Source organism: Sinocyclocheilus grahami, unplaced genomic scaffold (assembly GCF_001515645.1).
Source record: "Sinocyclocheilus grahami isolate Dianchi unplaced genomic scaffold, SAMN03320097.WGS_v1.1 scaffold16.1, whole genome shotgun sequence".
Lineage (NCBI taxonomy): Eukaryota > Metazoa > Chordata > Actinopteri > Cypriniformes > Cyprinidae > Sinocyclocheilus > Sinocyclocheilus grahami.
The window spans coordinates 4,182,132-4,199,446 of NW_015505195.1; the positions used below are offsets into that span (position 1 = coordinate 4,182,132).

General features: G+C 37.1%; 1 long non-coding RNA gene and 1 pseudogene across 1 annotated transcript; one reads left to right on the forward strand and one right to left on the reverse strand.

Moving 5' to 3' along the window:
- The first annotated feature begins 1,693 nt into the window (after window positions 1-1,693).
- LOC107550461 (transmembrane protein 26-like) lies at window positions 1,694-6,315 on the forward strand (annotated as a pseudogene).
- On the reverse strand, window positions 3,710-16,962 carry LOC107550471 (uncharacterized). Its single transcript, XR_001604671.1, has 3 exons — window positions 16,847-16,962; window positions 3,873-3,923; window positions 3,710-3,787 (listed from the first exon to the last, which is right to left on the reverse strand). It is a non-coding gene; the product is annotated as an uncharacterized lncRNA (long non-coding RNA).
- Between the last annotated feature and the right edge of the window lie 353 nt (window positions 16,963-17,315).

Consider the following 17,315-nt stretch of genomic DNA (forward strand, 5'->3'; position numbering starts at 1 on the left):
TCAGTGGTTCTGCTGCATTCTTGTGAGTCATTAAAAAGAATATATGGGAATTGGAATACACTGGTATGTTTCGTGGTATTCAGCGGTACAGTGTCACAATTTACATTACACGATCATCCAACATTTATTCCCACTTTGGTAGGCTACAGGGATCAGGAAGTTTTAGATGAGATTTCATATGGTTTGTAACGTTTCATAATTATGTAATTTCATTATGATAATATGTGTTTATTCATCAGAGTGCTGATATAGAATCAGTCTGTGTAATAATGGTGGGGATTTTTCGGTGAATCTTTCTGCATGTCATTTCGCCAGAATGTGAAGTTTATGAGTGAGTCATTTGAACCATTCATTCAACTGATTTGTAAACAAATGGTTAAACTCTGATTCATTCATTGACAAAACAAGTAACTGTCCTAATGAGAGAGACACTGAATCATTTACTCAACCGAATCATTCAAAACGTTGATAAATCCATGAATGAATCGAGTCTGTTGCTATGTCCTAAATCGCATAGGATACAGTAGGTACTACATTTGGTTTGAAACTTACTTTGTGACCATTAAAAAAGTACATAGTATGAGTTAAACAGTAGCCTACAAAACATTACAAAACAGATTTGTGACAGCGTCGATTAATTTGTCTGAGAACCTGTTACAAAAATCACAAGAAACGATTCTGAATCCTATTATTAATATAGCATATGATCCCATGTCCACTGTAAAGGTTGCATTCCCTATGTTTTTCTGTGGAGGTGTCTTATCACGGCCCAAGTTGGGTGGTACTACTGTGGCATGGTGGAATCAGGATGTGTATGTGTAAAATGTGTCTTAAAATGCCGTCTGAAAGACTGGCTCCTCATTGTAGATAACTTTGTTCTTGGGGCCCTTAAGGATGACATCATAATGGATGATCATGCAGCAGCAGGAAGTGTTATCTGTGACATGTTCAGTCACAATAACCTCAAATGCCCACAAACCCACATTTTCAGGCACACACACACTCCATCCTACTCTTTCCCAAAAGACTGCTTTTTATCTATACAAGACACACACACACACACACACACACACACACACACACACACACACACACACACACACACACACACACACACCCATATCCAGAAGCAGTCTCTGAAACCTCAGGGGGGATAAGTTGTGTTTGCAGTTAAAAAGGACTGTCTCCAACTCAGGGGTAGACAGAGGTTTGTGGATATGGTAGAAGCTTTTGTTTTGGTAATCTGTGAAAACAAGTGGAATATATTTTATAACAGTCACTTAAGCATTTGAATCTGGATCCTTTGGCTGAACCCACTGAAAGTAAGTCTGGTATAATTTTATACTGTTGCATTGATATTTAAGGAAATCTTAAGTAAGTTGTCTTAGTGGTAGAGTACTTGTATAATATTAAGCACTTGTTTATCAAATTTTAATATTTCATAGGAGACTATCAGATATGTATTTTATTTATTGATTTATTAAATAAGACAGCACCATTTTATGAACTTTATCCAATGATTAACCAATCAATGAATAAATAATCCAAACTGTTCTTTTAAGGTATGTTTTTAGGTGCATGTTTAGTATTTTAAGTATTCCATTTATATATGAGAACAAATGTATCATATTAAAAAGGCTTTTTCTTTGCCCTTCAGTTCTGTCTGTCTGATTCGGACTGCGCTGATTGAACAATGTGCCGGGTTCTGAACATCTCATTGGCTCTTCTGAGTCGCTTCCTGTTTGCGGTGCATGGCGTCCTGACAGTGTGGCGTGTAGTGGAGGTGACTGGTGAGCCCTCCTATTGGCTGCTGCTGATGGGTGTGATGCTGCTGGGGGTGGAGATGGCCATCACCATCAAATACACACGCAATGCTGAATGGAAATGGTGAGGTTATGCTATAGTCCTATCAATGACATAAATATAATGACAGTGATGTCACTGAAATTATTGCAGAATTTTATATACATTTTGGAGCTTAGTGCTATAAATGAATTTGTTGCAACATTTTGTTTGACTCAATATGAAAATAATAAAGTAGAATTTGAAATAGAATTATATATATATATATATATATATCTACATACACATATTATCATAGCAGATACACAGTACACTACAGTTCAAACGGTTGTGGTCGGTAAGATTTTTTAATGGTTTTGGAAGATGCGTTTTATGCACCAAGGCTGCAATAATTTGATCAAAAATAAAATAAAAACAGTACTATTGTGAAATATTATTACAATTAAAACAAAATAGCTGTTTTCTATTTTAATATGTTTTAAAATTTAATTTATTACTGTGATGGCAAAGCTGAATTTTCAGAAATCATTCTAATATGCTTATTTGATGCTCAAGAAACAATCATCATCAATGTTGAAAACAGTTTTGCTGCTTACTTCTGTGGAAATCATTATATTTCAGGATTCTTTGGTGAATAGTAAGTTTAAATGAACAGCATTTTTTAAGTAAACATCTTTTGTAAAATTATAAATTTCTTTACTGTCACTTTTAACAAATTCACTGAATCTTTGCTGAGTAAAAGTATGAATTTCTTTCAAATAACAAACAAAATGTTTACTGACTCCACACTTTTGAACAGTAGAGTAACATGTAGATTAACAGCAAGGCAATCAAATGTATAATGACATAATGACATTACACATTTTTTAGGTCTCTGACCCAACCAGCCACATTATCTGCCTTGTAGATAAAAAAAAAAGATATAATTTATCCAACAATGAATAGTTTATCATAGAAATATTATGTTTTGTGAAAGAAAAAATAATGTTAATTTGGAACTACATGTGGGTGAGTAAACAATGACAGAGTTTTCCTTTTTTGGTGAACTAAGGACTCTTTTCACTAGGACGTGATTGGCAAAAATTGTTTTACCAACTGTCTTGACAGTCTCAGAAAAAAGAGAATCTGTTATTCCTTTTTTAAAATAACTTTACTGAGTTATTCCAAACGTTCTAGTACAAAAAGACACAGGGTTCAGAAGCAGGGTGCTTTAATAATGATTAACACTAACGAGAATGTGGGAAGGTACACTCGTTTCTTCAAGCTCGGCACTTCAGTCTGTCTTGCGGGGACTGGTGATAATAATAACCCCTTCCCTCAACTCAGAAAAACAACCTTTGCATTCACACAGAGCAGCACATCATTACATTCATTCAGACTTGATTCATGCACATTGAGATTGCTGTGCTAGGAAATTTATTAATGAGACTCTACCCTCCCACTGACATGGACGGACGACCTGCTGAGAACGTCCTCCTTACCTCTGTCTTTCTCATCAACCTCTTCGCTTTACCATGATCTCCATCTGAACCTTTCTATCTCTCCTTCTCTGCCGTACTACTTTTCGATGCATACTATCTCTCTCCTGCACACTACACTTTGAAGTCTCTGTGCTCTTTAGAGAGGCTTGCCTGTGTCAGTGGGGATTTGCATAGCTAATGGTAGTAATTTGCAGTCTGCTTTGGGCTGGTGTGCCTGCAGCACTGGACTCTGTGGTGTGACCCAGCTTTACCACCCAATCAGAAGAATCTGACACATACAACTGTTTGGTGACTTTACTAAGTCGAAAGTAAAGAATAGGCCTGCTCATCCATCCATCCATTAATGTGGTGTTCCACTCTTCTGCAGGTTCTCACCTATGGTGTTTCTATATCCGAGCACTGTGATTCCCTCGGTCTGGTTCCTGGAACTGAACCTCCTACAGTCCAATCTGCTCATCAACTCGAGCACAAACTCTGACCCGCAATTCTTCTCCCAGATCCCTCTAACAATGGTGGGTGGAAAACAATCGTTAACAATAAAACTCTGACTTGACCAGAAAAAATAAGTTCAGCTTTGAACAAACTCACTCAGGATCTCTGTCTCTCCTTGCGGTGTTTGGTGTTTTAGTACTCATATTTCTGGGAAAATAATAAACATAAAATGCTCAGATGGAACTTGATTAATTTGTAGAAAGCAGACCCTTTTCTGTAAAGTGTCTGCAATTCTGGGAAAAAAATCGAATGCAGAAGATTAATAGATTAGGAGTGGTAAAGAGTTCAGTTTCACCTTTGACCTGTGGGCCTTGTACAAAGGCACACTTATAATCAGTTTTTTTTTTCATTTGTAAATTTCATGTGTCTGCTGAAAACAGCTCGTTTTGCTACTTGATATTGCAAATTGGTGTGTCTTACGATATTATTTTAATGTATTATTTTAACTAGTATGAACACACTGGTTTGTAGTGCAAATAGTTTTAACGTTTACTGCACTTTGTTATTCTTGTTACACCCTATACACTCTTAAAAATAAAGGTGCTTCAAAAGGTTCTTCACAGTGATGCCATAGAAGAACCATTTTTAGTTCCACAAAGAACCATTCAGTCAAAGGTTCTTTAGAGAACCATCTCTTTCTTATCTTTTTATAATCTGAAGAACCTTCTTTCGCCACAAAGAACCTGTTGTGAAACAGAAAGGTTCTTTAGATGTTAAAGGTTCTTTATGGAACCATTTAGACAAAAAGATTCTTCTATGGCATCGTGAAGCACCTTTATTTTTAAGAGTGTAGCTGCTAACGAACTGGAAGTCTCACACATTCACATAAAACGGCTTACTTTTGCATTGAAAAATAAGGTGGATAACACCTTATTGTCTACCGCAGTTATCAGGACCTGTAGGTCAGGAAAGATTCAAGTCTGTATTACAAAATATGACTCTAAAAATATTGAAGCATGTCCAATAACTTTCTAAAAACAAAATCGAACCAGATTATAATCTTTTTAAGAATAAAAAAAAAAGATATTTCTTAGATTTAAAATTTTCATTAAGAATGAAGTTCTCAAATATTTTCTTAAGTTCATCTTAAATTTTGTCTTTAGAATAAAATGACAGGCTTTAATATTTGATTGTATAATAGCCAAGTAATGAAGTTGTCTAATACAACAAATTCTACTTAAACACTGGTAAATCTTAACAATAAATTTATTGAAAAATGTATCCATCATTAACATCTATGCTGCAATGCTTAATGTTCAAAAGAACCCAATAAATGGATTAAAAAAAAAATTCCACAAATTTTAGTTCTTAAAGTTATTTTTTTCTATTGAACTTTAAGAAAAACGCTAGAAACGTTTGTAAAAAGTATTTTTGGAGATACAAAGTATTTGTAACTTAAGTTTATATCCAAGATCCAGTGTTTTTATATAATTACATAAAATGCTGCTGATCCTTTCTGAGGTTTTTAAAGGTTTAAACTTTACCTCCATATCCTTCTTACAGCTTTGTATCTGACTAATCAGAATATTTTTTTATATTAATGACTGTGATGATTGTTTTTTGTCGTGACTTTGTGTAGGTGGAAAGCTGGGTGTTTTGTAAGAATATGCTGCAAAAGCTAATCAGTGACTTTTCTGAAAAGCTTTTTTGAAACCATATCATCTCAGTTGTCCTCTTTCATTAAGTTAATCCTCCAGTGGATCTTTTGTTGAGGCACTCCAATGAGTCAAAGAAATCATTTTTTCTTTTAAACTGTTTGAACCTTTTTAATCTGGTATTACAATAACATCTTAACAACAATTTTGATTCATCCATTCAAATTATCACAGTCTTGCTGTGTGCTCTCACTGTCTGGGCAGTTACCATGGTGATTAGCCTATTTGTGTGTGTGTGTGAGAGACAGGGGTTGGTGGAACTTGATCCTGAGAACTGGGTGGAGGCTCTGGAGCAGACCATGTTGATCGTTTTGGTTCTGGGCCGCTGGCTGATGCCGAAGGGTGACATGTCGCATGACCAGCTATCTCAGCTCCTCATGGTTTATGTGGGCCTTGGAGCTGATATCCTGGACATCTTTGACACGTTTAAGGAGCCACAAGTGAAAACCAAGCAGGCTGTGATCATTGTTGGGCTAAGTTTGTTCTCCTGGGCCTTGATGCAGTTTTCTCTTGTTCTTACCCAAACCAGCCATCCCAAATTCCAAGAGGAAGGTCAGTCAGAGGCTGCAAAGCCTGGGTGAGCTAGCTGGACCGTTTCCTGCTGCTCTAGTGAAGTCTGGAGCCTTCTGCTAATGGTGGGTCTGCAGGATGGACCATTCCTGATTTACCGTCTGTACCTCATGATACGTGAGAATGTTCTGAACCAGCTAATGATCTTCTTCACATGCAAGAACATCCTCATTGTTTTGCTGGAGGTCTACAGGATCTGTGTTGTCCACTTTGAGCAGAGCAATCCAGGGGGCAGAACTGAGTCATGTGACCTGTCTCATGGACACTCGGAATGGACTGATGGAGAGGCTATTGAATCCAGCAGTCAAGAATAGATTAGATTCACACTTACTGCAAAGACTATCTATCTATCTATCTATCTTTAAATCTGTCTGTATAGACAGAATTAAAAATGGTGCCTTGTATGCTTAAAAGTTTTGGAAGGTTAAACTTACTCAAAATCCTATCATAAACATCTCAATTAGACTCAAAGCTTTAGAATCTGAGATTGTATTATTAAAAAAATCTCACCGCCAGCATGGACAGCACAAAGAGCACAATTGGTAGCAGTTGCTGTACCACTTGAGGCCAGCAGATGGTAGTGTGAACAAACTCAATGTAAGGGCAGAGCTATGATGAAATTCAGAAATCACTATGGAGATCATGACGCCTCTTCAACTGTACCCTGACGCACACCCTCTGCACACAGCAACCTGTGACATTTTAGCATCTAACATCAGATCAATGGGTAACAAATCAGTTCCTGAGTGCTTTCTGATATTTGTGAAGGATCTGTCCACTGCTGTCTCATTACTCAAAGTTCAAGCCTTCCTTCTTGCTCAGAACTCTCCTATCTTTTTGACGGTGACATGTTTGATTGAAGTACTGTCATAAAGACCAAAATAGCATGCTAAAAAATCTGTGAGACTGGAATACAGAGCTGCTGTCAATCATGGGATTAAAAGCAGAAAGCAGTGGTTTCTTAGAATGGCAGCTAATTAGGATATCAGTAAGAATAAAAACACACATATCATGTACTTTTGTGATTATTGTTTGTTTTGACAAGCTGTCAGATTGCTGGCCAAGCTAAAAGAGAGAAAGAAACCTGATAGACATGAATAGAGAACGACAGAGAGGGAAACACCTCAAAGTGAGCCCTGTCATTAGTACTGTTCTGTCACAAAATCTTTCATTCCTGTGATGGCTGACAATGCCTGTGACAAAAGAACCAGACAAAAACAGGGCAACAGACTTTCTGTTTTTTTTTTCTCTCCGTGTCTGTTTCTCACTCTCTTTCTCTGTATTCGGCTCCCCGTTAAAATAAATCAGCAACAATTAAAATCCCCCGAGAACAACCTAACACAACGCAACTGCCCTGCATCTTTTCCTGTGACCCCTTGGCTCCCCAGAGTGCACATTCTCATTTTCAAAGCCCTCTCCCCAAAATTGAGTGCTCTGTGGATACTGCAATGTGCTGGATTCAGCAAGGATGGAGAACGAGAGAGAGTGAGGGAAGGAGAACGAAAAAGGTAAAGAAAAGGAGAGTAAAGAGCAGATTGTTGGAGGAGAGAGATGCACTGCATGCTTTAATGAGATTGGAACTCGTGGGAGGAGACATGCAGTCAGCTGATCAAATGGTTAAACAACGACCTGCCCTAGATAGACAGAAGAGAGGAGAAGAGAAAAGGAAAGGAAGGGAAAGTGTGCAGCTCTGAACGGTTTGGAAAGGTTCAGTTCCAAAACTTAATAAAGTTCCTTTTTGTTTAAAAGGTTTGGAAAGGTTCAGAACGGAAAGTGTGCAGGGATTTCCAGTTTGGAAAGGTTCAAGAAGATTTAAGAAACTTAAAATGAATCGTTTACACATTCCTCAACTTTCCTCATAACCTTCAGGACAGAAAAGAAGATATTTTGATGGATGTTTAAACATTTTTGTGCACATTGTATAGGATTCAAAACAACATTCAAAATCCACTGTATGGACAAAAATAACCTTTTTCAAAATGTCATCTTTTGTGTTTTAAAGAAGAAAGTCATAAAGGTTTGGAAACACATGAGAGAGAGTAGACTAAATGATGACAGCATTTTCATTTATGGGTGAACTAATAGAGAAAACACACCAACCCACACATAAATTATTATTAATTAGTATTAATAATAATAGTGTTCCTGTGGCTCAGTGGTAGAGCATTGCGTTAGCAGCGCAAAAGGTTGAGGGTTCAATTCCTAGGGAACACACATACTGGTAAATAAAATGTATAGTCTGAATGCACTGTAAGTCGCTTTGTATAAAAGTGTCTGCTAAATGCATAAATTAATTATTATTAAATACTTATTTCTTCATATTTTTTAATTCTAAACACATTCTCACAAGTAGCTTTAAATGAACATGTGCATACCTGTAGAACAACACTTGACAAGAATCACGACTAAATTTTCCTCTGATTCACAACACACACACAAGCAGCACACACTGTATGTGAAAAAGTGGCTTGAAATTGCAACAGCAGGCCTTAAACATCCACTCACTGCCTCAAAAAACTCCATCTGTACTAAGAGATTTGATCAGCTCTTGTTACTGTCAGTCCTTTTTACCAAGATATGGAGTAATAGCACTTAACTTGAACTATTTTATAGCATATTTATAAAGGATTGAAGCTATGTTAGTGACAGGGAGCACAAAGCACCAGAGTGGTGCAATGTGACAGCTATACATTACAATCTATAAGTAATCTGACAGTAAATGCCACTGTTTTGTAGTACACTTATAAAATACATTTATTTCTCTCATATAAAATCAAATTCAGCTTTCTGGCTATTTCCCCCCTAGAGCTGATCTAAATCGTCTGCAGTCATCACACGTGTATTTTGCATAATTTAAGGCTCATACATCATGAGCTGTCCATCACTCTCCCTGGGGCTTTTTATCAGCTGATTCAACACATGACGACATTAACTCTCTTTTCCCGCCCCATTTTTAAAAAGATAACTTTTACTCTGGCTATGCGCACACAGTCTGTGTGTGGGACTGACAACCGTATTTACGTAATAGCCTATAAACAGGCCGTTCATACAGAGCGCGTTTTCCCACTGCACTACTTTTTCTATGTAAACGCGCTTGGCAGGCGCGTTGGCATCGCGTCTTGAGATTTCTGCAGCGGCTCCTGCATGCCGTCATGGCGTTCAAAAAGCGCGGCTGTCAAGTTAAAACAACATAAAACGATGGGTTACTTAAAGAGGAGGTTATATGGTATTTTAGAGTGTCCTAATATTGTGTTGGAGTCCTCTACAACAGGTTTAAATGCATCCAAGGCCAGAAAACATTGTAATTTTCTCAGAATATACATTTAAAGGGGTCATATGATGTTGCTAAAAATAACATTATTTTGTGTATTTGGTGTAATGAAATGTGTTTATGCGGTTTAAAGTAAAAAAAACATTATTTTCCACATACTGTACATTATTGTTTCTCCTCTATGCCCCGCCTTTCTGAAACGCGTCGATTTTTACAAAGCTCATCGGTCTGAAAAGCGAGGTGTGCTGTGATTGGCCAGCTATCCAGTGCGTTATGATTGGCTGAATACCTCAAGCGTGTGACGGAAATGTTATGATATGGTTTCAAAAAAGCTTTTCAGAAAAGTCACTGATTAGCTTTTGCAGCATATTCTTACAAAACACCCAGCTTTCCACCTACACAAAGTCACGACAAAAAACAATTATCATAGTCATCAATATAAAAAAATATTCTGATTAGTCAGATACAAAGCTGTAAGAAGGATATGGAGGTAAAGTCTAAACCTTTAAAATCAGGATCAGCAGCATTTTATGTAACTATACAAAAACACTGGATTTTGGATATAAACTTAAGAAGTTACAAATACTTTGTATCTCCAAAAATACTTTTTACAAATGTTTCTAGCGTTTTTCTTTAAAGGGGTCATATGATGCTGATAATAAGAACAGTATTTGGTGTATTTGGTGTAATGAAATGTGTTTATGCGGTTTAAGGTTCAAAAAACTTACACCATCAATAAGGTGTTTACTGAATTTCACCTTTTAATATCTGCGTTTTACTACATTACTACTTAAAGGGGTCATATGATGTTTTTTAAAGATCATTATTGTGTATTTGGTGTAACAGAATATGCTGACATGCTTTAATGTAAAAAAAAACACATTATTTTCCACATACTGTACATTATTGTTTCTCCTCTATGCCCCGCCTTTCTGAAACTCGTCGATTTTTACAAAGCTCATCGTCTGAAAAAACTAGGTGTGCTGTGATTGGCCAGCTATCCAGTGCGTTGTGATTGGCCGAATACCTCAAGCGTGAGACGGAAATGTTACGCCCCTTGCCATATTGTGATGATGCCCTGTCAGGCCGGAGCGATGATTCAAAAACATGAAAACCCATTATAAAAGAGGCATTCGTTGCATCCAGTGGGGACATAATTATGGATTATAATGACTTATACTGTATTTTTACGCGTTGCGTTGAATCGCGCCGCGTAAACATAAAACCATGTCTGCATTTGTGATCGGAGAAATGACAAACAACAAGCCCTACTCTACACTGCCCAAAACTCGCAAATTGAATCGCCACTGACTTGAATCGTCAGTGGCAAATTCTTTAAATATACAGTCTGTGAGTCAGAACAGCCGGCATTGTAGTCTACTCTACCAGGATCAGGAAACAGTCCTCCATAAAATGTGCTGCACACATCTGAATATTTGGGTTGAAGTGTTCTGGAACAGTGTTGTAAATACAACTTAACCACTGATTTCTAGTCGTGTCCATTTTTGGAAGGCCAAACAAAGTAGTTTCGCTTTCACAACGAAACACAGCGTCACACACGGCGGCCTAGAGTGAGCAGAGGCCGGGGGCTAGCGTGAGGAACGGTCGGAGGGCTGGAGTGAGCGGATGCCGGTGGGCTTGAGAACGGCATGGCCGGCGGATTCGCTCCAGTTTGCAACACTCCAAAGAGAAAGGAAAAATTGAAATTGCATCATATGACCCCTTTAATATTAGTGTCATTTGCCAATGATTTCGAAATTATTCCTTCCAAGCTAGTTCGGAGCAAGCCCCTCCCTTCCATAAGCCTACTCTGATCGGTCAGTTGGCCAAGCCTGTTGTGATTGGCACAGAGAGGAGTCCTTGAGCAAGTTAGCGAGCACTACCACTGACAAAGCACCAGTGCAAAGCACCTTTACATAAAGCAATAATATAGTGCTCCAATCCATTCTTAAAATAATGACATAAAATACAAAACACTTATGCAAGCGAATCGTGCCCACAGCTAAAGTTTAGCTGCTAAACTGTAATGTTAAACACTTAAAACAATAATGGTGCATACGTTAGCCGAGTGCTATATGGCTACTGTAATGTTTGAAGAACGCCAGACAAAAGATGCTCTGTGTCTTAACTTTTAATCAGAACACAGAACAGCTGTATCACAGGCACACCAGCCTAACTAACTCGCTTGTCTCTCCCGCATTAACCCTATAACTGCATGTGCAGCAAAATAAACAGCAATTTCACAATGATTATAATGTCTGTGCGCTACACTACATTCTTTATTATTAAACGAAGTAATTATTAGAACAACGTCAGCCTACATTAATCGACACATTCCTAGGAAATAGTGGGTTCACAGCGAATGATCAGAACTATTTCAGTAAGACAGTAATATCGTGCTTTACCTGGAAACCTAAAGCTGCACTAGGTATACATCACATATTAGCAAAAAAAACCTTGATATTTTGAGCACACAATTGAAATGTGCATATAATGTATCAATCGTACTTACAGGTTGTGGTTCGGAGAGCTTGTTAGTCCAAATAAAAAGATAGAGGACTTAGAGAAGTCCTCCATAAAATGATGAGCACACAACAAAAGGTTCAAATTGTATTTCTGTGGTATTCCTGAATACAAAGCTCTTCTAGACATGATGTAAACACACTAACTAGCGGAAGTGTTTGTGGGCAGGTCAGACTCTAGGGCAGGTGGGATTATGCAAATGTGTTACCCAGTGACGTATACTGGTAGCAGGCAAAAGATTAAAAAATATGACGACTCGTTAAGGCGATTCAGAATCGACTCTCTTTTGAGAGACAATCTCTTTATTTATCATGCACTTTTTTGATTAACAACTTTGCAGAATGTTTTCATTTAAGGATAGCCACGTTATAAACTGCAAAAGAGATATTTTTCAAAAACCCATATAACCTGCTCTTTAACGTAAACCCGGGTTCTTTGATGAACAGAGTGAGGTAAACGAATGCGTAAATAGCCCCTCAAACTTCCCGTTTGCACACAAACAGTGGTTATTCGAGTCGCGGCAAACGATGCAAGTCCCCATTGTTTGTTTTCGAACTCTCAAAACTGACGGGAGCAGCTCTACTGGAAGACTAGATTTAAAATCGTCAAATGATATCCCCGTTGCTGTGAGTTTTATTGAAATGACACATTAAAACACATGAAACGCAAAAACGTTGTAGTTAGGATGACAAAGAGTTTTAAAAGTAGCCAACATTTTTTAGAGTGGTCTGCTTCAGGGATCTTGCTGTGCTTATAAGGTTTCCTGCATTTTAGGCAAAATCGTTTACGGTTTACTTATTTATTTTTCTTTATTCCCTTAAATCCCTTATTTAATTATTTAAGTCCTTTAAATAAAAAGCTCATTGGTTTGGTCCCTTCCAAGACATGGTTACGGCCTTGAGTGCCAGACAGCTGGTTGTCCAGTATAATATAGCTTATGTTGAAAATGTGGAGTCCTGAAAATGTACAGATGTGAGTTCTGTTATAGAATGCGCTGGTTGTCATTCTGGTAATTAACAGAAATGTGTGGACTGACAAATATATTCTGCTGCTGTCTCGATGTGGCCTCTCAGAAAGATGAAGAGGGTGAAATCCAGAGCATTAGAAGCCAAACCAATGACTTAAACTGCTTTAACTTTCCAAAATCCATTATCCAAAAATTCCCAAAACGGTTTAATTTTTAACTATGCACTTTATAAAATATCCAGATAGCCTATGCGAAGGAGCAAGTGATGCAGTAAGGTTGTAAACAGCACATACTCAACAAGAACATCTTAACTGTTAAAGAGCATTTTTGTTATGATCTAAGATTATAATGATTAGCCTATAATGTAAAAAAAAAAATCTCATTCTATTTTGACAACAAATCAACTTCTTGTCACCAAAAAAAAAAAATCAACATTCTGGTGAGAAGAGTTTGTGCTGTAGATAAATTCCAACTTTGCATGAATCAGATGCCCTTGCCTTCAGTTTTGACATGGTTTTCTACACATCATTTAATATATGTGTGTATTTGGGCGAATATATAGAATGCGCTGGTTGTCATTCTGGTAATTAACAGAAATGTGTGGACTGACAAATATATTCTGCTGCTGTCTCGATGTGGCCTCTCAGAAAGATGAAGAGGGTGAAATCCAGAGCATTAGAAGCCAAACCAATGACTTAAACTGCTTTAACTTTCCAAAATCCATTATCCAAAAATTCCCAAAACGGTTTATTTTTAACTATGCACTTTATAAAATATCCAGATAGCCTATGCGAAGGAGCAAGTGATGCAGTAAGGTTGTAAACAGCACATACTCAACAAGAACATCTTAACTGTTAAAGAGCATTTTTGTTATGATCTAAGATTATAATGATTAGCCTATAATGTTAAAAAAAAATCTCATTCTATTTTGACAACAAATCAACTTCTTGTCACCAAAAAAAAAAAATCAACATTCTGGTGAGAAGAGTTTGTGCTGTAGATAAATTCCAACTTTGCATGAATCAGATGCCCTTGCCTTCAGTTTTGACATGGTTTTCTACACATCATTTAATATATGTGTGTATTTGGGCGAATAATACATAAACAAGGAACTTGTTCACAGTTACTATTAATTTAGTTCATTTTGCCTTCATTCGAATAAGAGTCTCCTCTAGAGTTTTAGAGTCTGCAATCATCAGTCAGAGATTTCAGTATGAACTCTCATCAAAAGCACCAGTGGAGGTTGCACCCAACACCTTTCATTTTTTGATTGATATGTAAATTGAGAGGTCATTTAAGTCTCCTGAGATATGAAAGGACATCCTCTGAGCAATTTTGCTCTGGGCTTGCACTTTCACATTCAGCAAAAAGCACTTCCCCAAAACTCCTGCAGTCTTTCCACACATTTTCATGGCTCAAGCTCATGTGCCTAAGGTCTATAATTTCCAGGCAGAGGGCAGACTCATGGGTGGACATCTTCATGAATCTTTTCACATGAATTACTCAGAAAACACTGAGCATATTGAAGCCATCAACCTGATGACACTTCAATGAGATTATCCAAGAATAATGATGAGATGACTTTGTGATATAATCACTGAGAAATTTGTCAGCATAATTGACCAAATATATTTAGCAAGCATCACATGCAATCAAAAGAATGAGATGCCATTCAGTCATGAAATGATAGAAGACACAGTTCATAATGATAAACCTCATATTTTGTTGCTGCTGTAGTCTACTGTGAACAACCTCTCTCTGTGTGTGTATTAAGAGCCCGGATACTAATTCTAGAAATAAGTTTGACACATTTACTTGTTAGATCCATTATACTTGGCTTATTTACATCAGTTCTGGAGGCGAAAGAGGGCAGAGAGGGTTTTAATTTGAGCCAATGTGGCACAGTGGAGCATAATATCCTGTGATTCATTTGTGTAATTGCTCATCCACTCACATCACAGAGAGAATTTGGAGTTGTTGACATGCTGAATGTGTGCTTTTGTGAAATTAAACACACTACACTTTATGTTGGATTTAGAAGCTGAATGATCTGATTTTATTTCCTTTAAGCAGTAGCCCGTCTAACAAAAATATGTTCTAAGAACGTTTTGCTAACGTTACCATTAAGTTATGAAAATGTTATTTTTGAATGTTTTCTGAACGTTCAAAATGTCCAGTTTAAAAAAAAATGTTTTAATAACGGGTTTTCTTGGTTATATGAATGTTAAGGGAACGTTCTAATTTATCATTTTGCAAATGTTATGAGAATGTTATTTTTGAATGATCACTGAATGTATACATTTTATGTATATATTTTGATACATTTCTCATATACACTAACTTTCAAAAGTTTGTGTTCAGTAAGTTTTTTAATAAAATAAATTCATGCTTTTATTCAGCAAGGATACATTAAATTAATTAAAAGTGACAGTAAAGACATTTATAATGTTACAAAAGATTTATATTTCAAATAAACTTTCTTTTGAACTTTCATCAAAGAATGCTAAATAAATAAATATTTATCTTGGTTTCCACAAAAATATTAAACATATTTCAACTGTCATAGTAAGAAATAAGCAATGTTTCTTGAGCATTAAATCAGCCTATTAGAATGATTTCTGAAGAATCATGTGACACTGAAGACCGGAGAGCTGCTGAAAATTCAGCTTTGACATCGCAGGAATAAATTACACTAACAAATATTAAAACAGAAAAGTTATTTTAATGGTAATAGTATTTCACAATATTATTGTTTTTACTGTATTTTTTATCAAATAAATGCAGCCTTGCTGCATCAAAAAATTATTATTTTTTAAATCATACTGGTCCCAAACGTTTGAACAGTGTGTATATATAAAATCTATCATATAAATATGATTCATTAGCTGAATTAATTAGTCAGATTTTCTCAACTCAACTCCTGATTGTGGTTGAGTCTGTCACACTGAGAATCCAGTTGGAAAACAGCTTAATTTCCTCTTCTCAAGAGTTACAGAGTATGTGCAGCTCCTAAACTGAGAGAGGAAGTGTTATCTGCACCCTGCCTCCAGACAGAGTCAGTCAGTCAGTTTCAGACGGAGTGCAGAAGGGCTTACCGAAGCCTTTTCAGGGGTGTCGAGTCGGGGATGAAGCTATCTGTGAGCAGCGCTCTGGAGTTTTCTTAAGGAAGGAGTGCAGCTTGAGAGATATATATGTGCACGCTCTTCTCTCTCACACACACACACAAACTCGCACACAGAGTTCAAACATCTTCACTGGCAAACAGGAAGATGCGTGTGATAATTTGACTTTAAAAAGCATTCCGCTTCCAGAAATGAGTGGAAATATCCGTGGTAGGCCTGAATCTGAGCTCTCAGAAGTACATGCGGTGCATTAATAAGCACCGCTCACCTGTGCAAATTTATACAGACCTACACAAACTGTACAAATAGAGAATCAATAATAGCATTACACACAAATACACACGTATGAGATGCATCCCAGGGCACCAGAAGTATATAGACTGAGAGATCACAGAAAGAATATTCTAGTGATATCATAGCTGCTTGGTAGAAGATTATGGGCAGTTTTTGAGATTAAAGATCTGTAAGGTGCTTAAAATATTTAAAACAAACTTTGAAAAAGTTTGTGGTTGCACTTTTGCAAGATTACAGAAAAATATATTGAGGCCACATCGCATAGCAAACGTCACACTGCATCCTATCTATATTTGTACCCTGAAAAACATTCATCCCTGATAGTAAAGCATGACATTGTATAGGTTAGGTTATTTATCTTAAAGCTCAGGCTTCACATTGTATGCAAGCAGCTTTTCTGAGATAGCCTGACCCTGTCAAGACTGACAAGAAAGTCAAAGAAACAAATATTTTTATACTGGAAATACTGGAGACTCCCTGCTCAACAAACTCCTATTTCCAATCCTGTCAGTTCACTGTATCAGTATGTAAAGCTGGGCAGTATTTCTAGTGCAAGAAAAGAGACCTTTTCCTCCATCTATCTGACCATTACTGACGCTGAGAGAGAGCCTCTAAATTGCATTTTCATTTTAAAGGTGTAATATGTATTATACAGAACGGTGACTTACCAAAGCTTACCAAAGAGCATAATCAGAATAGCCTCATCCCCCAAACTACCACTTCAAAGTCACTGCTCATTTGCTTTTATCTTTGCTGGTACTGCTTTCTCATGACCTATGGTGACTTTCTGATGTGGTTTTTGGGGAAAAAAGATCACCCCATCCTAAAAATGACTTGTAAACTCAGTCAGGTGTAGCTAATCACCTTCTCGATAGCACACAAAGCCATTTGACTTTTAACTGTGATCAGCTGTGGTCATTTTGTTTAGCTCAGCATGAAAAGAGCTCTCCTGGAGCATTTCTGTCCTTGGTAGTGCAACTGAAGCAATCAACTATGGGTGGCAAGGCACTGTCAAAAGATTTCTGGGATAAAGTTGTGGACAGGCACAAGTCAGGAAATGGATACAAACAATTGCAAAGGCTTTATCAATGCCTAGAAGCACAGTGAAGTCTGTTATTAAGAAGTGGAAGGTATTTG